Source organism: Salmo salar, chromosome 15 (genome assembly GCF_965601325.2).
Source record: "Salmo salar chromosome 15, fSalSal1, whole genome shotgun sequence".
In the NCBI taxonomy this organism is placed as follows: Eukaryota; Metazoa; Chordata; class Actinopteri; order Salmoniformes; family Salmonidae; genus Salmo; species Salmo salar.
In genome coordinates this window covers 101,224,319-101,251,337 of record NC_138305.1, presented here as the reverse complement: position 1 = coordinate 101,251,337, position 27,019 = coordinate 101,224,319, and the positions used below count along the sequence as shown (strand labels likewise).

The 27,019-nt window shown below is 47.2% G+C and overlaps 1 protein-coding gene across 1 annotated transcript in view; it reads left to right on the top strand.

Moving 5' to 3' along the window:
* The window catches only part of LOC106572720 (uncharacterized), a 108,231-nt gene that overhangs the window by 25,649 nt on the left and 55,563 nt on the right, over positions 1 to 27,019 (top strand).

The following is a 27,019-nucleotide window of genomic DNA, read 5'->3' as shown; positions in this document are numbered from 1 at the left end:
ATTCAGACTCACTGCAGCACATTGGAGACAGAAAGAGAGAGAGAGACGAGAGAGGGGGGCAAGACAGAGAGACAGAGAGAGAGGGGGAAAAGAGGGGAAGAAGATGTATTTTTGCTGCACTCAGGAACACATGAATAATGCATGATGATATAGTAATAGGTACACTCCCTGTGAAAAAGAAAATACACTAGATTTGAAACGTTCCAGGTTGAATGTGCAGACTGCAGCGAGACAGTCACCCACACATGCCTGTACTTTCTATGAAATCAATAGATGACGGGTGAGTCATTCATTGTCCATTGATAACAACGTTGCCTGATATTCATTACATCCTTGCAAAAAAAGGTGCTATCTAAAACATAAAAGGGTTCTTCGGCTGTACCCATAGGAAAACCCTTTGAAGAACACTTTTTGGTTCCAGGTAGAACCGTTTTGGTTCCAGGTAGAACCCTTTTGGGTTCTATGTAGAAACCTTTCCACAGATGGTTCCAAAAGGGTTCTACCAGGAACCAATAAGGGTTCTACCAGGAACCAAAAAGGGTTCTCCTATGGGGACAGCCGAAGAACCCTTTTGGAACCCTTTTTTCTAACAGTGTAGTATTCATTCCCACTGCATTGCAATTATATTGTATTATATTCTGTATTACTACTATTCATTATCACTGCATATGTCATATATATACATTACCGGTCAAAAGTTTTAGAACACCTACCCATTCAAAGGTCTTTCTTTATTTTTACTATGTTCTACATTGTAGAATAATAGTGAAGGCATCAAAACTATGAAATAACACATATGGAATCATGTAGTAACCAAAAAGTGTTAAACAAATCAAAATATATTTTATATTTGAGATTCTTCAAATAACCATCCTTTGCCTTGATGACAGCTTTGCACGCTCTTGGCATTCTCTCAACCAGCTTCACAAGGAAATCTTTTCCAAAAGTCTTGAAGGAGTTCCCACATATGCTGAGCACTTGTTGGCTGCTTTTCCTTCACTCTGCGGCCCGACTCATCCCAAACCATCTCAATTGGGTTGAGGTGAGCGTCTGTTCCTTCTGCGGCAGGAGACGAGGAGCGCTCAAGACTTTGCGCTGGAGTTCCAGATCTTGGCCGCTGGCTCGGGGTGGAACGACAGGGCCTTGATAGACCACTATCGGTGTGGCCTACGTGAGGACGTCCGCAGGGAGCTAGCCTGTGGAGACGCTACCCTCACCCTGGACCAGCTAATGGACATATCCATCAGGCTGGATAACTTGCTGGCTACCCACGGGCGTTCGGACGGGGTCCTGTTGGTTCCACCCCCTAGCACCTCTGCTCCAAACCCCATGGAGGGTGACCGGAGGAGGAGCCTCCTCCCGCACTGGAAGTGGTCGGAGAGGGCACACTACCGACCGGTGTTGGAGGGGCTCGTCTGGGAGTCGAGATGGCAGGCAGGGCACTGTTTAGATACCTCAGGTGAGTCAGCACCAGGCTCACCCAGAGCCCCTTGTTGGTCACATGTTTGTTTTAATTTCTTTCCCTGAGTTTTTCCCTCATTCCCAGCATAAGGCGCTAGTCGATTCAGGCGCAGCAGGGAATTTCATGGATCGTGGTTTCGCACAGAGGTTAGGGATCCCCCAGGTTCCGCTGGATAAACCCTTTCAGGTGCACTCCTTAGACAGCAAACCACTAGGGTCAGGGGTGGTCAGGGAGTCCACGGCGCCACTGGACATGGTTACGCGGGGGGATCATGAGGAGAAAATTTGTTTTTTCCTCATTGATTCTCCTGCGTTTCCAGTGGTGCTGGGGATTCCTTGGTTGGCCTTTCACAACCCTACTATTTCGTGGCAACAGAGGGTTCTAAAGGGTTAGTCAGAGGAGTGCTCAGGCAAGTGTGTGGGAGTCCAGACCAAGTCCCCACAGTGCACATTCCCCCCGAGTATGCCGATTTGGCTATCGCCTTCTGTAAGAAGAGGGCAACTAAATTACCACCTCATCGACGAGGGGATTGTGTGATAAACCTCCAGGTAGACGCCGTACCGCCCCCGGAGTCACGCGTATCCCCTGTCCCAGGAGGAGACGGTGGCTATGGAAACATATGTCTCTGAATCTCTGAGGCAGGGGTGCATTCGGCCCTCCATGTCCCCCGCCTCCGCGAGTTTCTTTTTTGTGAAGAAGAAAGGAGGAGGGTTTGCGTCCGTGCATTGACTAGAGGTCTAAATTCGATCACGGTGGGATACAGTTACCCGCTACCTCTCGTTGCTACAGCGACGGAGTCATTCCACGGAGCACGCTTCTTCACAAAATTGGATATCCGGAGCGCGTATAACTTGGTGCGTATCCGGGCGGGAGATGAGTGGAAGACAACATTTAGTACCACATCCGGCCATTATGAGTACCTCGTCATGCCGTATGGGTTGAAGAATGCTCCAGCCGTCTTCCAATCCTTTGTCGACGAGATTCTCAGGGACCTGCACGGGCAGGGTGTGGTGGCTTATATCGATGACATCTTGATATATTCTGCTACGCGCGCCGCGCATGTGTCTCTGATGCGCAAAGTGCTTGGGCGACTGTTGGAGCATGACTTATACGTTAAGGCTGAGAAATGCGTGTTCTTCAAACAGTCCGTCTCTTTCCTGGGGTATCGCATTTCCACATCAGGGGTGGAGATGTAGTGTGACCGCATTTCGTCCGTGCGTAATTGGCCGACTCCCACGACGGTGAAGGAGGTGCAGCTGTTTTTAGGGTTTGCCAATTATTACTGGAGGTTTATCCGGGGCTTTGGGCAGGTGGCTGCTCCCATTACCTCACTGCTGAAGGGAGGTCCAGTGCGTCTGCGGTGGTCTGCTGAGGCGGACAGGGCTTTTGATCGCCTGAAGTCGCTGTTCACCGAGGCTCCCGTATTGGCTCATCCGGGTCCGTCTTTGGCATTCATGGTGGAGGTGGACGCATCCGAGGCTGGGGTAGGAGCCGTGCTCTCACAGCGCTCGGGCACGCCACCGAAGCTCCGCCCCTGCGCTTTCTTTTCGAGGAAGCTCAGCCCAGCGGAGCAAAATTATGACGTGGGGGACCGGGAGCTGCTAGCGGTCATGAAAGCTCTGAAAGTGTGGAGACATTGGCTCGAGGGGGCTAAACACCCTTTCCTCATCTGGACCAACCACCGGAATCTGGAGTACATCCGAGCGGCGAGGAGACTGAACCCTCGTCAGGCAAGGTGGGCCATGTATTTCACTAGATTTAGATTTACTATCTCATATAGACCAGGTTCCCAGAACACTAAGGCAGACGCACTGTCCCGTCTCTATGATACGGAGGAACGGCCCATCGATCCCACCCCCATACTTCTGGCCTCATATCTGGTGGCACCGGTGGTGTGGGAGGTGGATGCGGACATCGAGCGGGCATGTCGTTCAGAGCCAACTCCGCCTCAGTGTCCTGCGGGACGGAGGTATGTCCCGCTTGGTGTCTGCGATAGGTTGATTCGGTGTGCGCATACGTTACCTTCCTCTGGCCAACCAGGCATAGAGAGGACGGTGCAAAGCCTTAGGGGGAAGTACTGGTGGCCCACGTTAGCTAAGGACGTGAGGTTTTAAGGCTCCTAGACACCTGCCTAGAGGGAAGTTACATCCCCTCCCCGTTCCACAGCGGCCTTGGTCACACCTATCGGTAGACTTCCTAACCGATCTCCCTCCTTCCCAGGGGAACACCACGGTCCTGGTCGTTGTGGATCGGTTTTCTAAGTCCTGTCGTCTCATCCCTTTGCCCAGTCTCCCTACGGCCCTACAGACGGCGGAGGCCCTATTTACTCACGTCTTCCGGCACTCCGGCACCCCAGTTCATGTCTTGGGTGTGGAAGGCATTCATGGAGCGTCTGGGGGTCTCGGTCAGCCTAACCTCAGGTTTTCACCCCGAGAGTAATGGGCAGGTGGAGCGTGTGAACCAGGATGTGGGTAGGTTTCTGCGGTCGTATTGCCAGGACCGGCAAGGGGAGTGGGCGAGGTATATCCCATGGGCAGAAATGGCCCAGAACTTGCTCCGCCACTCCTCAACTAACATTTCGCCTTTTCAGTGCGTGTTGGGGTACCAGCCGGTCCAGGTACCATGGCATCAGAGCCAGATCGAGGCTCCTGTGGTGGAGGATTGGGTATAGCGCTCGAGGGAGACCTGGGAGGTCATCCAGGAGCACCTCAACCGGGCCGAGGCCTGGCAGAAGACGGGCGCTGACCGCCGCCGCAGTGAGGCCCCAGTGTTCACGCCTGGGGATCGGGTCTGGCTCTCGACCCGAAACCTGCCCCTCCGCCTGCCCTGCTGGAAGCTGGGCACGCGGTTTGTGGGGCAATTTAAAGTCCTGAGAAGGATAAACGAGGTGTGTTATAGGTTACAGCTTCCCCGTTATTACCGTTTTAACCCCTCGTTTCATGTGTCTCTCCTCAGGCCGGTGGTGGCTGGTCCGCTTCAAGACGCTGAGGTGCTGGAGGTCCCTCCACCCCCCCGGACATCGAGGGGGCCCTGGCGTACACGGTACAATCCATACTGGATTCCAGGCGTCGGGTGAGGGGCCTGCAGTACCTCGTGGATTGGGAGGGGTACGGTCCGGAGGAGAGATGCTGGGTGCCGGTGGGGGACATCTTGGATCCTTCTCTGCTGAGTGAGTTTCACCTCCTCCATCTGGATCGCCCTGCACCTCGTTCTCCGGGTCGTCCTCGAGGATGGCGTCGGCGCGCTGCGGGAGCCGCGCGTCGGGGGAGTACTGTCACGACTTCCACCGAAGGTGGCTCCTCTCCCTGTTCGTGCGGTGCTCGGCGGTCGTCGTCGCCGGCATACTAGCTGCCACCGATGCCATTTTCCTTTTAATTTAGTTCTGTCTGGTTTTACACACCTGTGTCTTGTTTTGTTTGTTTTCGGTGGGTTTATATTTCCCCGCAGCAGGTTAGGCTGTGTGCGGGATTATTTTGCTGTAGGCAACATGTAAGGGGTGCGTGCCGGCACCACGGGCGTTGTTTGTTGTTTGTACGGTATGTGTTTACCGTGGACATTTTGCTTGTGGCATAACGGAGTAGAGATTTCTCCCCTGTATGTGTCGTTGGGCTTTTCGGATCTGCCAAAATAAACGGTGGATTTTCCTGGAACCCTTCTGCTCTCCTGCTCCTGATTCCACACACCCCCCTCCATCGAGAGGCTCTGTTACAGCTAAGGTGTGTGTAAACTTCTAACTTCAACTGTATAATTCACTTTTTTGGCTACTACATGATTCCATGTGTTATCTACAATGTAGAAAATAGTTCAAATGAAGAAAAACCCTTGAATGAGTAGTTGTTTTAAAACTTTTCACCGGTAGCGTATATATTGAAGTGACATGTTCCCCTTAGGCACTGTTGTTTAGCCTATCTATCTCTGACGAGCCTGACGCGAAGGATATACTACTTCCTCGGGAACAGGCCCCGATCCCCGAGATCTGCCTCTAGAGTAGGTGGAGAAAGAGGGGCCGAAGGGCGGGCTGCCTTCTAAGAATTCGTAGGCGATCAAATAAACCCCCACTTCCCTCCATTCTGCTTGCAAACGAGAATAAATCGACGAGCTATGCGGAGAGAATAAAATCGATGAGTTATGTGGAAGATTAAACTACCAAACGGACATTAAAAGCTGTAACATGTTATGCTTCACGGAGTTGTGGCTTAACGATGACAATATCAACATGGTTAAACGATGTACCGGCAGGATAGAACAGTGGCGTCTGGTAAGACAAGGGGCGGTGGACTATGTATTTTGGTAAATAACAGCTGGTGCACGGTATCTCAGGAAGTCTCGAGTTATTGCTCGCCCGAGGTAGAGTATCTCATGATAAAATGTAGACCACATTACCTACCGAGAGAGTTTTCATCTGTATTCTTTGTAGCTGTTTACATACCGCCACAGTCAGAGGCTGGCACTAAGACAGCATTGAATGAGCTGTATTCCGCCATAAACAAACAAGAAAGCGCTCACCCAGAGGCGGTGCTCCTAGTAGCCGGGGACTTTAATGCAGGGAAACTTAAATCTGTTTTACTAAATTTCTATCAGCATGTTAAATGTGCAACCAGAGGAAAAAGAACTCTGGACCACCTTTACTCCACACTCATATGCATACACACGCATACAAACTCTGCTTTGCCCTCCATTTGGCCCTCCATTTGCCCTCCATTTGGCAAATCTGACCATAATTCTATCCTCCTGATTCCTGTGTACAAGCAAAAATTAAAGCAGGAAGCACCAATGACTAGGTCAATAAAAAAGTGATATGGCAAAAAAAAGTGATAACGTCATCCCCACAGTGACCGTGTATGTACATACCCCAACCAGAAGCCATGGATTACAGGCAGCATCCGCACTGAGCTAAAGGCTAGAGCTGCCGCTTTCAAGGAGTGGGACTCTAACCCGGAAGCTTACTAGAAATCCCGCTATGACCTCTGACAAACCATCAAACAGGCAAAGCGTCAATACAGGACTAAGATCGAATCGTACTACACTGGCTCTGATGCTCGTCGGATGTGGCAGGACTTGCAAACCAGTACAGAGTACGAAGGGAAGCACAGCCGAGAGCTGCCCAGTGACACGAGCCTACCAGACAAGTTAAACTACTTCTATGCTCGCTTCGAGGCAAATAACACTGAAACATGCATGAGAGCACCAGCTGTTCCGAAGGATTGTGTGATCACGCTTTCCACAGCCGATGTGAGTAAGACCTTTAAACAGGTCAACATTCACAAGGCCGCAGGGCCAGACGGATTACCAGGACATGTACTGCAAGCATGCGCTGACCAACTGGCAGGTGTCTTCACTGACATTTTCAACCTCTCCCTGTTCGAGTCTGTAATACCAATATGTTTAAGCAGACCACCATAGTGCCTGTACCCAAGAACACTAAGGTAACCTGCCTAAATGAAGCCATGAAGTGCTACAGAGGGTAGTGCGAACGGCCCAGAACAAGCTTCCTGCCATCCAGGACCTCTATACCATGCGGTGTCAGAGGAAGGCCCTAAAAATTGTCAAAGACTCCAGCCACCCTAGTCATAGACTGTTCTCTCTGCTACCACATGGCAAGCGGTACCGGAGCGCCAAGTCTAGGTCCAAGAGGCTTCTAAACAGCTTCTACCCCCAAGCCATAAGACTCCTGAACATCTAGTCAAATGGCTACCCAGACTATTTGCATTGCCCCCCCTCCCCTCTCCACACCACTGCCACTCTCTGTTGTCATCTATGCATAGTCACTTTAATAACTCTACCTACATGTACATACTACCTCAACAAACCGGTGCCCCCGCACATTGACTCTGTATCGGTACCCCCCCGGTATATAGTGCTGCTCTTTAATTACTTGTTACTTTTCTCTTGTTCTTATCCGTATTTTTTTTAAACTGCATTGTTGGTTAGTGGCTCGTAAGTAAGCATTTCACTGTAAGGTCTACACCTGTTGTATTCGGCACATGTGACTAATAACATTTGATTTGATTTGATATTTCAAAAGTATTGTGTTGTAGAGGCCAATGCTTTTGTGTCTGTTCCTGAGCTGTGACAACCAACACAACAGGATCAATGAAGCTTAACCCTATAAATGAATGATGATATTTACATAGAACAATCAACAATTGGACAAGAAAGGTAGAGTGGAGAAAAGAGGGTGTGTGCAGGTACTGAAATAGGAACAATAGCCATAATGAGAACATACCTCACCAAGAGGTTGAGATTAAGATGAATGATAAGGTGAACATAGAACAACACAGAGATAGAGAATGAAAGGAGGAAAGAAAGCAAGAGGTGAAAAGGGAAAGGGATGTGCGTACAGGGCAGGAAGTGAAATATGAACCAGTAATCGCTTTAGAGAATGTCCCTTCCCATTGGTGGACTCTCATAACTGTCATTTATTGGCCCTGAAGACCTGAGAGCGTGACAACCTAAATGTGAGATTGTACCCTTGCGGAGCAGCTCGTGATTTACTGACACTGTAGATCGACAGGGAACAACAGCCAACGGCATCATACGGTGTGGCCTCAACTGGTGGGAGACACCAGTCGAACTTACTCTTTGCGGTCACAAAAGAGAAGCTGTGTGATTCGGCAGCTGATTTGTTTGATGTCTTGTGTGGAAAGGCTAGTAGGCTAGTCTACCACGGCTGTGTGGAAAGGCTAGTAGTCTAGTCTACCACGGCTGTGTGGAAAGGCTAGTAGGCTAGTCTACCTCGGCTGTGTGGAAAGGCTAGTAGGCTAGTCTACCACGGCTGTGTGGAAAGGCTAGTAGGCTAGTCTACCTCGGCTGTGTGGAAAGGCTAGTAGGCTAGTCTACCTCGGCTGTGTGGAAAGGCTAGTAGGCTAGTCTACCTCGGCTGTGTGGAAAGGCTAGTAGGCTAGTCTACCACGGCTGTGTGGAAAGGCTAGTAGGCTAGTCTACCGCGGCTGTGTGGAAAGGCTAGTAGGCTAGTCTACCTCGACTGTGTGGAAAGGCTAGTAGGCTAGTCTACCTCGGCTGTGTGGAAAGGCTAGTAGGCTAGTCTACCACGGCTGTGTGGAAAGGCTAGTAGGCTAGTCAACCGCGGCTCTGTGGAAAGGCTAGTAGGCTAGTCTACCACGGCTGTGTGGAAAGGCTAGTAGGCTAGTCTACCACGGCTGTGTGGAAAGGCTAGTAGGCTAGTCTACCGCGGCTGTGTGGAAAGGCTAGTAGGCTAGTCTACCTCGACTGTGTGGAAAGGCTAGTAGGCTAGTCTACCACGGCTGTGGTAGGTGTTGGCTGTGGAGCTTATGCTACATAGCAGCTGTGTCCAAACTCTCTCTCAAATGGCACCCTATTCCTTGTGTAGTGCACTACTTTTGACCAGAGCCCTATGGGTCAATTCCATTTCAATTTTCTTAATTGAAAAATAATGAAGCAAATTGTTTGGAATTGAAATTTGAGTTTACTTCTTGAATGGAAAGAATTGAAATGGAATTGTGTTAGAGCACTGCTTACAAGACTAACCACCTCCATTGCTACCCTCTAGCCTTTAGCTCGATTTCCCTGTTTAATAACAGCACTTTTTCAAATATGTGTAATGTTTTATTCAGACAGTATTGAAGTAGAGGGGTAGATGAATGAGGAGAGGAGACCCAGCAGGAAGGATTGATGTCCCGTCTCCTGGGGCGACAGACAGATTTTTATGTGTGCTAGGAACTGTGTTACCATTAGACCACTAGACCACGGGGCTCTACACATAACAACCTCCGTATCCTACCACCTTTCAGCTCTGTCCCTACTGCTCTTATCATAAATCACATCAGGTGTTACCACTAGACTGCTTGTAGAGCTATGACCACCAGTCCTGTTCTTACCGTAAATCAGTCCCACCAGCCAACCGACCGCTCTGGTTTAGATCACTTACCACTCCAACTGGTCACTCCATCAAAGACAGCCAGCAGCAGCCAACCATACCTAAGCACTTAGGAAAGCCAGACATCCTCAACCAGAGACTTACTGAGGCAGTAAAAGTAGCCTGTTTCCATTAATGCAGTAGTACTAGTGTGTACCATTTACTGTGGTAGTAACACGTTTATTGTACCACCAGAGAAGGAAACCTGCACTATGATTGTATGCACTCTGCTTTGGCCCTTATCTCAAGTAATGAAAACAGTGTTCTTGATCTTGGATTTGCAAACATACTCTAGGCCTTTTCCACCTTATGAAAACTGTTTAAAATGAGAGAGACGGAGTGAGAGAGGGAGAGGGAGGGAGGGAGGGAGAGGTAGAGACTGATGAGCCAAATAGAGGATTAACATGGCATGACTCCCAGAGAGTGGCAGTCTGGCTAATGCACACACACACACACACACACACACACACACACACACACACACACACACACACACACACACACACACACACACACACACACACACACACACCACACACACACACACACACACACACACACACACACACACACACACACACACACACACACACACACACACACACACACACACACAGATGGTTGGATTTGTGTGTGTGCCACACTCTCACACCTCTCTCTCTAGCCCTCTCTTTCCCTCCCTCCCCCCTCTCTCCTCCCTCCCTCCCTCCATCCCTCTCCCCCACTTTGTCTGCGAGAGTGAGTATACAGAGTGATCCAGGGAGTTAATTACAGTGGGTGCCTGTCAGGCGGGAACAAAAACCCTGCACAGACAGCACAACTAACTGGTCTGGGGCGGTCTGGGCTAGGGTAGAAACCTCACAAACCAACCCCACAGGCTGGCTCACCCCAACCCTCTCTTCTCCTGTCAGCCCACTGAGCCCACACCGGCCTGACCCAATCCACCCGAAATCCACCCAAACCACCCATTCCACCCACTCCACCAAATCCACGCAAACCACCCATTCCACCCCAATCCAGCCCAAATCCATCCAGTCTACCCAATCCAGCCCAAATCCACCCAGTATACCCAATCCAGCCCAATCTACCCAGTCTACCCAATCCACCCCAAATCGACCCCATCCACCCAAACCACCCCAAATCCATCTAATCCACCAAAATCCACCCAGTCCACCCCAAATCCATCCAATCCACCCAAATCCACTCAATCCACCCTGTGTGGGAATGTATCAGTGTCCGAGAGTGTGTGTGTGTGTGTGTGTGTGTGTGTGTGTGTGTGTGTGTGTGTGTGTGTGTGTGTGTGTGTGTGTGTGTGTGTGTGTGTGTGTGTGTGTGTGTGTGTGTGTGTGTGTGTGTGTGTGTGTGTGTGTGTGGTGTGGAATGAGCCAGGCAGCCAGGCGAGGGACAGCTGGATGGAGCTAGTCTAGCCAAGAGAGTAACCTGTCCAGGAACGACAGGTTCCGACCAGTCTTCTTCTTTTCTGGTTTTATGACGGTCAGCAAAACAAATGTTTCTAGGTGCATGCTGCCACCTACTGTACGGGTAGTGAACGAGGAAAATTCTTCTCACTTTCTCCACCTAAGAGACACACTAGACAGCCCTTACTCTTGTCACTTCTGTCTCTATCACCATAAAAGGGCACTTCAGGAATTCGTTGCATGTTTGCCACCACAATTGCAGCATTTCGCCTCAGCTGGCATATGATATTCCTCCCGTGCCTTTGGAAAGTTTTCAGACCCCTTGACTTTTTCCACATTTTGTTACGTTACAGCCTTATTCTAAAATTAATTAAAAATATTTTTTAAATCATCAGAAATCTACACACAAAACCCCATAATGATAAAGCCAGAACAGGGTTTTAAACATTTTTGGAAATTTGTTAAAACAAAAAACAAAAATACCTTATTTACTTAAGTATTCAGACCCTTTGCTATGACACTCGAAATTGAGTTCAGGTGCATCCTGTTTCTATTGATCCTCCTTGAGATGTTTCTACAACTTGATTGGAGTCCACCTGTAGTAAATTAAATTGATTGGACATGATTTGGGAAGGCACACAGCTGTCTATATAAGGTCCCACAGTTGACAGTGCATGTCAGAGCAAAAACCAAGCCATGAGGTCGAACGGATTGTCTGTAGAGCTCCAAGACAGGATTGTGTCGAGGTACAGATCTAGGGAAGGGTACCAAAACATTTCTGCAGCATTGAAGGTCCCCAAGAACACAGTGGCCTCCATCATTCTTCCATGAAAGAAGTTTGGAACTTCCTAGATCTGGGCGCCCGGCCAAACTGAGCAATCGGGGGAGAAGGGCCTTGGTCAGGGAGGTGACTAAGAACCCGATGGTCACTCAGACTCTAAAGTTCCTCTGTGGAGATGGGAGAACCTTCCAGAAAGACAACAATCTCTGCAGCACTCATCCAATCAGGACGTTCTGGTAGAGTGGCCAGACGGAAGCCACTCCTCAGTAAAAAGCACATGACAGTTTGCTTGGAGTTTGCCAAAAGGCACCTAAAGACTCTCAGACCATGAGAAACAAGATTCTCTGGTCTGATGAAACCAATATTGAACTCTTTGGCCTGAATGGCAAGCGTCACGTCTGGAGGAAACCTGGCACCATCCCTGCAGTGAAGCATGGTGGTGGCAGCATCATGCTGTGGGGATGTTTTTCAGTGACAGGGACTGGGAGACTAGTCAGGATTGAGGCAAAGATGAACGGAGCAGAGTACAGAGAGATCCTTGATGAAAACCTGCTCCAGAGCGCTCAGGACCTTAGACTGGGGCGAAGGTTCACCTTCCAACAGGACAATAACCCTAAGCATACAGCCAATACAACGCAGGAGTGGCTTCAGGACAAGTCTCTGAATGTCCTTGAGTAGCCCAGCCAAACCCCAGATTGTACAGCAACGCTCCCCATCCAACCTGACAGATCTTGAGAGATCTGCAGAGAACAATAGGAGAAACTCCCCAAATATAGGTGTGCCAAGCTTGTAGCGTCATACCCAAGAAGACTCGATGCTGTAATCGCTGCCAAAGGTGCTTCAACAAAGTACTGTGTAAGGGTCTGAATACATATGTAAATTTGGATTCTCCACTGGAATCCATTTCTCCTCACTATTATATCTACTCGACACGCCATCAGTTCAAACAAAACATCCGCTTCCGCCATCTTCCGTTCCGACCAGACAGCGGATGGAACGGCTTTTAGGTTCGCTTTACTGAAGAAAAGGGTTGCTTAGGGGCACTTTACCGCAGTAAAAGGTTGCTATGAGACAATCGTTAGAGATGTTGGAGTGATTTAAAGTGTCTTCTTAGAAACCACAACCAGCCAGGGAAGCCTGGCCTCCTGAGGATTCACCTTAGTATTTATGTCATGTCCACACACAGAGGTGCTAATGCTCTCTCTCTCTCTTTCTCTCTCGAACACCACACACACACACACACACACACACACACACACACACACACACACACACACACACACACACACACACACACACACACACACACACACACTCATACACACACACACATCCAGTACACACACACAGACACTCATACACACACACATCCAGTACACACACACGCATGCATACACACACACACACACACACACACACACACACACACACACACACACACACACACACACACACACACACGCATGCATACACACACACACACACGCATGCATACACACACACACACACGCATGCATACACACACACACACACACACACCACACAGCACCACACAGCACACACACACACACACACACACACACACCACACACACACACACACACACACCACACACACACACACACACATCCAGTACACACACACAGACACTCATACACCCACACACATCCAGTACACACACACAGACACTCATACACACACACATCCAGTACACACACACACGCATGCATACACACACACACATGCATGCATACACAAACACACACGCATGCATACACACACACACACCACACACGCATGCATACACACACACACACGCATACACAAACACGCACGCATACATACACAAACACGCACGCATGCATACACAAATATGCATGCATACACAAATACACATGCATGCATACACAAACACACATGCATGCATACACACAAGGCTCCAGTTGGGGGAAACATGGTATTTCTGTGGCAGACTCTCTAATCGAGATTGGGTTCTGGGTGCTTTAGATTAGGGACAACAAGGTTAGTTAAAGGTGGCATTATCATGTGTTCACTCAGCTCAGACCCTGCGGGGAGAGGAGACACTCTATTGGATTAAAGACAAAGATTAAAGGTCAAACAACCACAACAAGATAATATAATAGCACAGAAAAGTGTTAATCTGACGTGGAAGAAAGGCAGATTTATTTCACATATTTTGTTCATTTTGGCCATTGTAGTCCAGTCAGGGGGAAAAGGACCATTGTAGTCCGGTCAGGGGGAAAAGGACCATTGTAGTCCAGTCAGGGGGAATAGGGCCATTATAGTCCGGTCAGGGGGAAAAGGACCATTGTAGTCCAGTCAGGGGGAATAGGGCCATTGTAGTCCAGTCAGGGGGAAAAGGACCATTGTAGTCCGGTCAGGGGGAAAAGGACCATTATAGTCTGGTCAGGGGGAAAAGGGCCATTGTAGTCCAGTCAGGGGGAATAGGGCCATTGTAGTCCAGTCAGGGGGAAAAGGGCCATTGTAGTCCAGTCAGGGGGAATAGGGCCATTGTAGTCCAGTCAGGGGGAATAGGGCCATTGTAGTCCAGTCAGGGGGAATAGGGCCATTGTAGTCCAGTCAGGGGGAATAGGGCCATTATAGTCCGGTCAGGGGGAATAGGGCCATTGTAGTCCAGTCAGGGGGAATAGGGCCATTATAGTCCGGTCAGGGGGAAAAGGGCCATTATAGTCCGGTCAGGGGGAATAGGGCCATTATAGTCTGGTCAGGGGGAATAGGGCCATTGTAGTCCGGTCAGGGGGAAAAGGGCCATTGTAGTCCAGTCAGGGGGAAAAGGGCCATTGTAGTCCAGTCAGGGGGAATAGGGCCATTGTAGTCCAGTCAGGGGGAATAGGGCCATTGTAGTCCGGTCAGGGGGAAAAGGGCCATTGTAGTCCAGTCAGGGGGAAAAGGGCCATTGTAGTCCAGTCAGGGGGAATAGGGCCATTGTAGTCCGGTCAGGGGGAAAAGGGCCATTGTAGTCCGGTCAGGGGGAAAAGGGCCATTGTAGTCCAGTCAGGGGGAAAAGGGCCATTGTAGTCCAGTCAGGGGGAAAAGGGCCATTGTAGTCCAGTCAGGGGGAAAAGGGCCATTGTAGTCCAGTCAGGGGGAAAAGGGCCATTGTAGTCCAGTCAGGGGGAAAAGGACCATTGTAGTCCAGTCAGGGGGAAAAGGGCCATTGTAGTCCAGTCAGGGGGAAAAGGGCCATTGTAGTCCGGTCAGGGGGAATAGGGCCATTGTAGTCCGGTCAGGGGGAATAGGGCCATTGTAGTCCAGTCAGGGGGAAAAGGGCCATTGTAGTCCAGTCAGGGGGAAAACATGGATACAGAGACAGAAAAATGGTATCCACATATCATCTGACTCTGGGGAAGTAGATAAAGTGCCTCATTGGCAAAATCCCGAAGTATCCCATTAAGGGGCGACAAGTCAATGCAGGTGGTCAGTCCAGTTCAAGTGGTCAGCGGTCTGATGGCTTGTAGATAGAAACTGTCTCTGAGCTTCTTGGTATTAGACCTCATGCTCCGATACTGTCTGCCAGACAGTAAGGGAGTTCATGGCTGGGGTGTGTGGGGTCCTTGATGATGCTGCGTGCCTTCCTCAGGCACCGTACAGCACCCACTGAAGGGCCTTGCGGAAGTCGGAAGTTGACATACACCTTAGCCAAATACATTTAAACTCAGTTTTTCACAATTCCTGACATGTAATCCTAGTAAAAATTCCTTGTCTTAGGACAGTTAGGATCACCACTTTATTTTAAGAATGTGAAATGTCAGAGTAATAGTAGAGAGAATTATTTATTTCAGCTTTTATTTCTTTCATCAAAATTCCCAGTGGGTCAGAAGTTTACATACACTCAATTAGTATTTGGTAGCATTGCCTTTAAATTGTTTAACTTGGGTGAAACATTTTGGGTAGCCTTCCAAAAGCTTCCCACAATAAGTTGGGTGAATTTTGGCCCATTCCTCCTGACGGTAATGGTGTAACTGAGTCAGGTTTGTACGCCTCCTTGCTCGCACACGCTTTTTCAGTTCTGCTCACAAATTTTCTATGGGATTGAGGTCAGGGCTTTGTGATGGCCACTCAAATACCTTGACTTTGTTGTCCTTAAGCCATTTTGCCAGAACTTTAAAAGCATGCTTGGGGTCATTGTCCATTTGAAAGACCCATTTGCGACCAAGCTTTAACTTCCTGACTGATGTCTTGAGATGTTGCTTCAATATATCCACATAATTGTCTTCCCTCATGGTGCCATCTATTTTGTGAAGTGCACCAGTCCCTCCTGCAGCAAAGCACCCCCACAACATGATGCTGCCACCACCGTGCTTCACGGTTGGGATGGTGTTCTTCGGCTTGCAAGCCTCCCCCTTTTTCCTCCAAACATAATGATGGTCATTATGGGCAAACAGTTCTATTTTTCTTTCATCACACCAGAGGACATTTCTCCAAAAAGTATGATCTTTGTCCCCATGTGCAGTTGCAAACCGTAGTCTGGCTTTTTTATGGTGGTTTTGGAGCAGTGGCTTCTTCCTTGCTGAGCGGCCTTTCAGGTTATGTCGATATAGGACTCGTTTTACTGTTGATATAGATACTTTTGTACCCGTTTCCTCCAGCATCTTCACAAGGTCCTTTGCTGTTGTTCTGGGATTGATTTGCACTTTTCTCACCAAAATACATTCATCTCTAGGAGACAGAATGCGTCTCCTTCCTGAGCCTTATGACGGCTGTGTGGTCCCATGGTGTTTATACTTGCGTACTATTGTTTGTACAGATGAACATGGTACCTTCAGGCGTTTGGAAATTGCTCCAAGGATGAACCAGACTTGTGGAGGTCTACAATTTTTTTTCTGAGGTCTTGGCTGATTTCTTTTCATTTTCCCATGATGTCAAGCAAAGAGACACTGTGTTTGAAGGTAGGCCTTGAAATACATCCACAGGTACACCTCCAATTGACTCAAATTATGTCAATTAGCCTATCAGAAGCTTCTAAAGCCATGACATCTTTTTTCTGGAATTTTCCAAGCTGTTTAAAGGCACAGTCAACTTAGTGTATGTAAACTTCTGACCCACTGGAATTGTGATAGAGTAAATTATAAGTGAAATAATCTGTCTGTAAACAATTGTTGGAAAAATTACTTGTGTCATGCACAAAGTACATGTCCTAAACGACTTGCCAAAACTATAGTTTGTTAACAATACATTTTTGTGGAGTGGCTGAAAAACGAGTTTTAATGACTCCAACGTAAGTGTATGTAAACTTACGACTTCAACTGTACATACCCACTTTTTTCAGTGGGCATTGCCTATACTCACTTCTTAATTCGTTTTGTTGCGTATCAAAGTAGTGTAGTGGAGGTATTCGACTAATTAATTATGTAATACAATAGAGAAATCATGCACAAAGTAGCCTACACAATCGAAAAGCATGTGAAATATATTCACATGCGCGCAGCACACAGCCTAGTGTCTGTGTTCATATTTCAGAAGAAATATGAACACAGAAATACTGGACATTTTGAACTCCACTGGTGACGATTTGATAAAATTACAGTCATGGTCCTGAATTGGACTGCCATTTTTCTGATCTCGGTCTTGACTTGGCCTCAAACCTCTCGTCCCCCTCCCGGTCTTGACTCGGCCTCGAACCTCTCGTCCCACTCCCAGTCTTGACTCGGCCTCGAACCTCCCGTCCCCCTCCCGGTCTTGACTTGGCCTCGAACCTCTCGTCCCCCTCCCGGTCTTGACTCGGCCTCTAACCTCTCGTCCCCCTCCCGGACTTGACTCGGCCTCGAACCTCTCGTCCCCCTCCCGGGCTTGACTCGATCACGCCTCCGGTCTTGGTCTTGAATCGGTCTCACTTTAGGTGGTGAAGGCGAAGGTCGAGTCATGTGTCCTCCGAAACAAACACCCGCCCACTTAACCCGGAAGCCAGCCGCACCGATGAGAGGAAACACTGTTCAACTGACGAACGAGGTCAGCCTGCAGGCGCCCGGCCTGCAGCTTTGGTTTTCTTGGGCACTGGGACGATGGTGGTCTCCTTGAAGGGAGCTGGGGACTACAGCCTGGGACAGGGACAGTTTGAAGATGTCCGAGAAGACGCCCGCCAGCTGGTCAGCACACACTGTGATGATGTAGCCAGGCATGACATCTGGGCTACCCGGTCGCCTCACATTCTCAACCACTAAAACGCTTATAGCCTCTCTCAACATGACAGCCACACTTCAGTTAGCTAACAGTATGTACTCACACCCCTAGCTACTCCTCTGTACACACGCACAGAGAATTACCAGTGACCCGTGGATCTGGTTTCCTACAGGCCATACCTCCCCCTTTCACATGTTAGGTGAATAATCTCCTCTATCTCCCGCATAGACACACCTGAGATGTTAGTTTATAGTAGATAAACCTATCAATAGGAGGTGTATCTTAAACTCACTGGTGTAAAGTACTTAAGTAAAAATACTTTAAAGTACTACTTAAGTCGTTTTTTTTGGTATCTGTACTTTACTATTTATTTTTTACTTTTACTTATCATCCCTACTGCCTCTGATCTGGTGGACTCAGTAAATACAAATGCTTCGTTTGTAAATTATGTCTGACAGTTGAAGTGTGCCCCTGACTATCGGTATATTAAAAAAACAAGAAAATTGTGGCATCTAGTTTGACATATATATGGAATTTAAACTTTTACTTTTACTTTTGATACTTAAGTATATTTAAAATCAAATACTTTTAGACTTTTCCTCAAGTAGTATTTTACTGGGTGACTTTCACTTTTACTTGAGTCATTTTCTGTTAAGGTATCTTTACTTTTGCTCAAGTATGACAATTGGGTACTTTTTCCACCACTGCTAAAACTGTTGTCTATTTATGGTAATGTCGAGGAGGAATGGAGAGGCCCCTCACAGTCCAAACGAAGTGGGGTTGTTTCCCAGCTGACTGGACACAGATGTCTGTCATGTTGGCTGACTGTCTTACCGGCTGTCTGTCAGGCTGACTGACTGCTTTATAGGCCTTGCTGACCCGGAACCTGGCTGGCTGGCCTTCTGCTTAACAGAAGGTGTCTGGTTCAAAACCGTGTCTGGTCCAAAACAGTGTCATGGTGTGTCTGGTCCAAAACAGTGTCATGGTGTGTCTGGTCCAAAACAGTGTCATGGTGTGTCTGGTCCAAAACAGTGTCATGGTGTGTCTGGTCCAAAACAGTGTCATGGTGTGTCTGGTCCAAAACAGTGTCATGGTGTGTCTGGTCCAAAACAGTGTCATGGTGTGTCTGGTCCAAATCAGTGTCATGGTGTGTCTGGTCCAAAACAGTGTCATGGTGTGTCTGGTCCAAATCAGTGTCATGGTGTGTCTGGTCCAAAACAGTGTCATGGTGTGTCTGGTCCAAAACAGTGTCATGGTGTGTCTGGTCCAAATCAGTGTCATGGTGTGTCTGGTCCAAGACAGTGTCATGGTGTGTCTGGTCCAAAACAGTGTCATGGTGTGTCTGGTCCAAGACAGTGTCATGGTGTGTCTGGTCCAAGACAGTGTCATGGTGTGTCTGGTCCAAGACAGTGTCATGGTGTGTCTGGTCCAAAACAGTGTCATGGTGTGTCTGGTCCAAAACAGTGTCATGGTGTGTCTGGTCCAAGACAGTGTCATGGTGTGGTTGGTCCAAAACAGTCTCATGGTGTGGTTGGGGTCAACCTGGGTCATGTCTGAGTATATTTACAAGCCTGTGGCTTGTGACTGTGGTTATGGGCCAGGAAGTGGGACTGAAGCCGCCACACAGAATGTCTTAGTCTGTTTAAAGACAGAGTTACAGGCCTGTCACTGTGACTGGGCTGGAGATGCAGTGTTGTGCACGTTACCAAACCCATTACCCATACATAGTACATTACCAAAACACATTATCAAACATAACGCTAGTCTACTGTCAAGTTCCTCGTATTCTCCCTCATCGGAAGATATGTCGAAATCACTCGATGACCAATACGCAGCGGGTTGACTGTTCCACATCATATTTATTATAGATGGAAATGACAAAACAAAATAAACACGTAAAGGAGAAAGGTGACAGTTTCACAGGTGAAACGAAACACAGTGCAAAATACAATTACCCACAAACACACAGACAAACACACCCTACTAATATAGGACTCCCAATCAAAGGCAACTCAACACACCTGCCTTCAATTGAGAGTCCAGCACCCAACCTACACACAGAAAACCTAACCTAGAACCTAAACCAACACTCACAACCCCACTATACCATAACCAAACATAACTCTGCCACGTCCTGACCAAATATAATACAAAAATACCTAAGTATATGGTCAGGACGTGACATCTACTGTACTTACAACCTGATTTACAAGCCTGCCACCAGACAACACATTGCCAAACAGCACATTACCCATTCACATTACATTACCAAAACACATTATCAAACACCTTACTAAACACATTACCAAATACTTTTTTTATCGGGAGCAACTGTGAACAATAGCCATGTCAGACATGAATTACATCTAATTGGCCAATCTTATTGTTCTCTGATAGCTCAGGGATACAATCTTACAATACACATTACCAAACAGATTACCACACTACACATACGGGCCATTATTTGTAGACTTTTAGCCCTGTTCATGTTCAGTAATGTGTTTTTCTCTGAGTGCTACATTGTTATTATCAGCATTAAGGGGCTGTTTGGCTTAGGGGCCCAAAATAGCTGCTTTATAACAACCAGTTAAGTGGTGCAACTATATTCAGTTCGTGTCCTAAATGGTACCCGTTTTTTTTATAGGCCCTGGTCAAAAGTAGTGCACTTTAAAGGGAATAGGGTCCCATTTGGAATGCATTCATAATCGTCAAATGGGTTGGAGTCATCGAGCAACATCAACACACAAGGACTTGTTAGGAATTATCAGACAGACACTAGATAATGGTTTATTTATGTTATGTGGGAGCCAGAGGAGTTGTGTAGATTATTGCATGATTGCGTCACCAATAGCAATCTATTGCCCCTGGTCAAAAGTAGTGCACTATTATAGGGAATAGGTTGCCATTGGCAACACACACCATATGTATCACACCACTTAACTTAGTAACTAGGATATTCACTCAGAGGGAATGCAGAGAGACACCCACTAGGTTGTACACAATAGGCCTCTTTCATAGCTGCCCCTATCTCTTTCACTCCCTCTCTTCCTCTGTTTCTCTCTCTGTGTTACTCTGTTGCTCTCTCTCCCCCATTTGTCTTGTGGTCAGCTTGATCTTCTTTCTTTTCTCAACCGTGTGTTTGTCTTTTGTGTATGTTATCACATCGTATACTGCCAGTTTGTTTGCTTTGCTGTAGTAAAGTGTCAATATTTTCATAGCTTAGTAGTTTTTGTAAACCACATATAGTATCTATTTTATTGTGCATCGAATAGCTGGCCAGCGTACTGTGAGATTTGATTCTGGGTTCTGAGAATACATATTTATCAATGAGATTTCTGCTCCATTGTCAGCAGTAATAGTATATGCTGGTATGTTCAGCAGTCTTTAGAATGAATGGAGGATTATGTCTTATTTATGCAGCCCCAGAGCATATATTCTACCGCCTTAACATATTGTAGAGAGCAGATGTGTGTGTGTGTGTGTGTGTGCGCGCGTGTGTGCGCGCGTGCGTGCGTGTGTGTGTGTGTGTGTGTGTGTGTGTGTGTGTGTGTGTGTGTGTGTGTGTGTGTGTGTGTGTGTGTGTGTGTGTGTGTGTGTGTGTGTGTGTGTGTGTTTGTCTGGGGCTGCCATGACATAACAGACAGGATAATTATGATAATTGACCCTAGTGACCTTTGCTGACCCCAGATTGTCTGACCTGACTCTGGTAAACACAATAGATGCACCAGGGGAGAGGCCAGAATGAATATCTCTACGGGGAGAGCTGCTGGTTCAGTGGAGAGAAAATGGGGAGGTAATGAGACAGATGGCCATACAGGGACAGATGACAAGCAGTGACACAGGGTGGTGCTCTGATTATACACAATGACATTATGACAGATGCAGTCAGACGATTACCAACGGAAACGACACACACACAATCACGTTGTAAGGGAGTTAGATGCAGAAATAATGTAAAGAGGCCTAGACAGACATAAGGACACATCCACTAACACCCAGAGTCCCAGACATATAAAAACACTCACACATAAAGCCAGTCAGACTGTGACGCAGCAGAGAGTCTAGGAGAGGAGAGGAGTGGAGAGGCAGTGGGGCAGTCCCAATTTAAAGATGCTGAGAGAGAGAGAGAGAGAGAGAGAGAGAGAGAGAGAGAAACACTTCATTACAATTCGATTATTTACAATGAAATGGTGGTTCTATGTGTTATGTCTCCCTGAGTGCTGCCAAGGGTTACTACATCAGGTGTTGGTGAGGAAATGGACGCCTCACAGCAAAAGTTTTGTGGGTGATGCTCTTGCTCAGATTGTTGTTCCTTCTAAACTTCAAGATGTAGTTTTGAAAACATCTCATGACAGTTCTGGTCATTTAGCGGTTAGTTAAACCTATGATCGAATTTGGCAAAATTTTTAATGGCCTCGTTTAAAGAAAGACATTTCCACTTACATCAAAACATGCCCTGTTTGTCAGCTGACTGGGAAGCCTAATCAGATGTTAAGGCCAGACCAGCTACAACCTATTCCTGTTACAGGCCAGCCATTTGAGCATTTGATTATTGATTTTGTTGGACCCTTACCCCGTTCTAATGCTGGTAGCACCTACCTGTTAACTGTGATGTGTCAGCCTACGAGATATTCTGCAGCCTATCCACTTCGCAACATTACCACTAAGTCTGTTGTGAAGGCTTTGTCACAGTTCATCTACCTTTTTTGGAATACTTAAGATGATTCAGAGCAATCACGGTTCCAACTTCACTTCGCACATATTTGCACAGGTCTTGCGTACTGCACTGAATTAGAAGGTGACTGGGAAGAGGGGTTACCCTGGTTGCTACTCTGCTAAAGAAGTATCACAGAGCACTGGGTTCAGTCCTAATGACCTTGTTTTTGGTCATGCTGTATGTGGTCCCCTTGCTCTATTAAAAGAGGATTGGAAGGGGGTTGAGCCTCCCCCAAATTTGTTGTCATATGTTAGTGGTTTCCGACACAGGTTGTATGGAGCCTGTGAAATGGCTAAAGAAAAACTAGCATCCTCGAAGGTCAGGATGGAGCAAGGAGACAATTGCCTTAATCTGGGCGTTGCAGCATTTTGATGTATATGTGGGGTCGGGTGTGGTCCCTATTGTGGTTTACACTGACCACAACCCCTTTACTTTCCTGCACACCATGCTTTGCTCAAATCGCAGGATTATGCGCTGGTGTTTGTTCCTGCAGGCGTTCCATTTGGATGTGCGACATGTAAAAGGTGTGGATAATGTGGTGGCTGATGCGCTTTCCCGTGCACCGATTTAGTCGACCTTCGGACGCCTTTGTTGCGTTTGTTTATCTTTTCGGTTGGTGGTATGTACATGGTTTATTTAGTCCTTCCTGTTGCTCTGGCTTCTGCTCTCCTGTCGCTCGGTCTCCATTTCTTTCTCTGAAATTGTTGCTTCCAGGTACAGTGGTTGCTGAGGTCAGATGGGGTTAGGCGATTTGGTTGGGTTGGTGTCATGGGCATCCGGTGGGCCTCTTACCTTTATGGTTTGTATAGTATTTTGTGTCTGAACCTTTATTAGTTATGGTTTTTGATCAGTTGTATTTGTGTGGTTGGGGGTTTTGTTTTCGGGTCCTTGTTAGACCCCGGTTTTTAGGTGGGGTGGGGTGGGGAGTTACACCCCCCTCACTCTCCCTGCCTACTTCTCTGTGTTTGTGCTTTTATTTGCAGATTGGGGACAGGTGGAGCTGATTGGGTCGTTAAGGTGACAAGTTGCACCTGGGTTTGGGATCAACTAGGAGATAAAAGTTCCTGGTGCACAGTCCTGGCTCTCTCTCTCCACAAGCACCATTTTGTTTTGTGAACTGGTTGATTATGGTTTTTTGATTAGGTGCACCCTTCAACACTTACACACATTTTACCTTCAGCCATGCATCTCCGTTACACCCCTCACATGCCTACTTTCACACTTCAAAGTTTAGTTTTCCTTTGTAGTTTTATACTTTGTTAGTTATTTAATAAATATTTGTGTTACTCCTTAACTGCCAACATGTCACCATTACATTTACATTTTAGTCATTTAGCAGACGCTCTTATCCAGAGCGACTTACAGTACAGTGCATACATTTTTACATACTGGCCCCCCCGTGGGAATCGAACCCACAACTCTGGCGTTGCAAGCGCCATGCTCTACCAACTGAGCTACAGTGGGACCATCTAAGAGCCAGGTTGTGACATCTGTAGCTCAGTTGGTAGCGCTTGGCACGTACAATGGCAGGATAGTGGGTTCGATTCCTGGGACCACCCATATGTAAAAATGTATGCATGCATGACTATAAGCCAGTTTGGATAAAAAACATATTTATTATATTAAATGTCTGCAGTAGTAGCTCCTCCCTGCGCGGCTCCCCGGCCCCGGGCTGGCCCGGGTGTTGGCTGGGTCACAGCACTTTGAGACATCAGCTGATGTAAGAAGGGCTATATAAATACATTTGATATGATTTGATTGTTGTTAGTTGTTATCATGAACCTGACAGGTGCTAGCTAGAGGATGGTAGTTATCATGAACCTGACAGGTGCTAGCTAGAGGATGGTAGTTATCATGAACCTGACAGGTACTAGCTAGAGGATGGTAGTTATCATGAACCTGACAGGTGCTAGCTAGAGGATGGTAGTTATCATGAACCTGACAGGTGCTAGCTAGAGGATAGTAGTTATCATGAACCTGATAGGTGCTAGCTAGAGGATGGTAGTTATCATGAACCTGACAGGTGCTAGCTAGAGGATGGTAGTTATCATGAACCTGACAGGTGCTAGCTAGAGGATGGTAGTTGTTATCATGAACCTGACAGGTGCTAGCTAGAGGATGGTAGTTGTTATCATGAACCTGACAGGTGCTAGCTAGAGGATGGTAGTTATCATGAACCTGACAGGTGTAGCTAGAGGATGGTAGTTATCATGAACCTGACAGGTGCTAGCTAGAGGATGGTAGTTATCATGAACCTGACAGGTGCTAGCTAGAGGATGGTAGTTATCATGAACCTGACAGGTGCTAGCTAGAGGATGGTAGTTGTTATCATGAACCTGACAGGTGCTAGCTAGAGGATGGTAGTTATCATGAACCTGACAGGTGGTAGCTAGAGGATGGTAGTTATCATGAACCTGACAGGTGCAAGCTAGAGGATGGTAGTTATCATGAACCTGACAGGTGCTAGCTAGAGGATGGTAGTTATCATGAACCTGACAGGTGCTAGCTAGAGGATGGTAGTTATCATGAACCTGACAGGTGCTAGCTAGAGGATGGTAGTTATCATGAATCTGACAGGTGCTAGCTAGAGGATGGTAGTTGTTATCATGAACCTGACAGGTGTAGCTAGAGGATGGTAGTTATCATGAAGCTGACAGGTGCTAGCTAGAGGATGGTAGTTATCATGAACCTGACAGGTGTAGCTAGAGGATGGTAGTTATCATGAACCTGACAGGTGCTAGCTAGAGGATGGTAGTTATCATGAACCTGACAGGTGCTAGCTAGAGGATGGTAGTTATCATGAACCTGACAGGTGCTAGCTAGAGGATGGTAGTTATCATGAACCTGACAGGTGCTAGCTAGAGGATGGTAGTTATCATGAACCTGACAGGTGCTAGCTAGAGGATGGTAGTTATCATGAACCTGACAGGTGCTAGCTAGAGGATGGTAGTTGTTATCATGAACCTGACAGGTGCTAGCTAGAGGATGGTAGTTGTTATCATGAATCTGACAGGTGCTAGCTAGAGGATGGTAGTTATCATGAACCTGACAGGTGGTAGCTAGAGGATGGTAGTTATCATGAACCTGACAGGTGCTAGCTAGAGGATGGTAGTTGTTTTCATGAACTTGACAGGTGCTAGCTAGAGGATGGTAGTTATCATGAACCTGACAGGTGCTAGCTAGAGGATGGTAGTTGTTTTCATGAACTTGACAGGTGCTAGCTAAGAGATAGTAGTTTTTTTGTATTTTCTTGCTTTGTTTTGCAATATGGCCATCAAGCCTTGTTACCACTTGTTGCAAGTGTCACGTCTGCGGTTTCCCCGCCTCAGGTCATGACCTTTGGTTGTTGTCCTATTCAGTCTAAAGCGTGATGTTGAATGATGCCTAAGAGACCACAAGTGACAAGGTCAACTGAGGTCAATGACCACAAAAAGCCCACAATGCTTCATTTGTTATTTTTTCGGTGACAATTGTTAGGACAGCTGCCATCTGTGAAATGGCTAAGGGGCCCATATGCTTCAACATTAATTTATTGATATCATACAAAAGTGTCCTGTCATCCTATCATACATAAATGTAAAATCATTCAGCATTTCCTAATAGTATAAAAGCATGTGGAATGGTTCTGACTTAGATTTTTTTCTTCACCCTGTAATAGAGAAGTGTTTAAGTCTGTGATCTCTCCTGGGTTGAAATTAATATGTATTGCATAGCATATTTTTTTGTGCTGTATGTTTTCTAACTGCGTACCTGCATCACAATTTCTCATCAAGTAGCTGAATATATCCAAAGTGTGTATTTGCCAGAAGCCAACAGAGGAGCCAGTCAGTAGTCTGCTGTGTGTGCTGTGTGTGTGTGTGTGTGTGTGTGTATGCTGTGTGTGTCTGTTTCCACCATGAGTGTGGCTGTCTGCGTGTGTGTGCGTGCGCATGCATGTGTGTGTATGCATACTTCTGTGTGTGTGTGTGTGTGTGTGTGTGTGTGTGTGTGTGTGTGTGTGTGTGTGTGTGTGTGTGTGTGTGTGTGTGTGTGTGTGTGTGTGTGTTCCCCAATGATTTACTGCCAGTGAATGGATTTCTGCAGCATCCGCCATACTGGGCCTAATAGCAGCGTTGGAGATGCATCTGAATGAGTTGTACAGGCTGAGGTGGGGTGTTGGCTCTCCACTGATGCAGATGAAACTATGTTCTGCTACCGCCATCTAGTGGTTGTAGATGTGTAATTAAATGAAACATGGTTGCTTGGTAGTGTAAAGAGGTCTGACTGATTGGTATAGTTCTCCAGTATTGGCTCTGTTGTTGACAGTACTGTTTCCTGATTGGTATAGATCTCCAGTATTGGCTCTGTTATTGACAGTACTGTTTCCTGATTGGTATAGTTCTCCTGTATTGGCTCTGTTATTGACAGTACTGTTTCCTGATTGGTATAGTTCTCCAGTATTGGCTCTGTTGTTGACAGTACTGTTTCCTGATTGGTATAGTTCACCTGTATTGGCTCTGTTGTTGACAGTACTGTTTCCTGATTGGTATAGATCTCCAGTATTGGCTCTGTTATTGACAGTACTGTTTCCTGATTGGTATAG